Below are 1,136 nucleotides of genomic sequence, written 5' to 3' on the forward strand. Positions count from 1 at the left end.
CCCCCCCCCCCCCCCCCGCCCTCCGATTGGGTCTGCAATGTCATACGGAAAGGAACTGACTCAGAGATCACATCCAGTGCAGAAACCTCACCTCTGTCTTTGTGACAATTATCTTGCTGCTTCTTTTTCCTGTTCAAGGGGTAGAACCACGGGTACAGATAGAACAGTGGATGTTTTCAGATGTTTTCATTTTACCCCAACCTCACCGAGTGTGGATATCCATATTCATGGGGTTCCATCACACAAACACCCACGTGCAGGCGTGAGGCTGGGTTAGTTCTAGAGGCTGGTGTCAGCAGTTGATGTTCTCTTGGCCCCTGCCCATTGCCTCCTGGGGGGTGTCTCTGGAGGTGGGGGGCTTTGGGTGGAAGGCTCAGAGTCTTTCTCACCTTGTGCTTTTCCCCAGAGCATGTGCAGATTCTCTTGGCCAGTTTCTGGAATAACAAGAGTGTTTGTCAGCTGGTTTATTCATTCTGTCCTATCTAAGAGACCCAATGGAACTTCTCCCGTCCATACATGTCTATCTTTACTCGTCACCAAGAGCCAACTAGTTAGAGCACACCTGTTCCCCAAGGACAAAACCATGATATTCTGCTGAATGCTGCAGTTCTTGGTGGATTTTCCCAGTGAACTGCTTTGTTTTGATGAACACAGCAGTCCTTGGTAACATTCCCGAGAGCAGTCTGGGCAAGCAGGATTCTTAGCAATATTCAGAAATTAAGTTGCTGTTAAGTAAGTAAATAAGTTGCTAAGCAGTTTGCTATAAGTAAATAAGTCTCAAAATAAGTAATCATTTCTCTGCCTCAAACCTACAAATTTCTTCTTTTGTCCCTCCCTTATTTCACCAGGGAGGGGGGTTGTGGGGGGAAAGTAAACAACTGGCCATGTGGCCCTTGGCTACTGCCCGAGTTCAAACCACAACAGTCTTCTGTCCTGTCACTGGGCACCCCTGCATATAAATATTCATCACTTACGCATATTGGTAAGATCCCTCCTGAGCCTTCTGCTCTCCAGGTGAAGAGTCCCAGCACTCTCGGCCTTTCCTTGGGTGAAAGATGCTCCAGTCTCTCAGTCACCGTCGTGGCCCTTTGCTGGACTCCAGTTAACGCCTGTCTTTCTTGTACTGGGGAGCCCAG

The sequence above is a fragment of the Athene cunicularia genome, unplaced genomic scaffold (assembly GCF_003259725.1).
Source record: "Athene cunicularia isolate RWA unplaced genomic scaffold, athCun1 SCF_74, whole genome shotgun sequence".
Classification (NCBI taxonomy): Eukaryota; Metazoa; Chordata; class Aves; order Strigiformes; family Strigidae; genus Athene; species Athene cunicularia.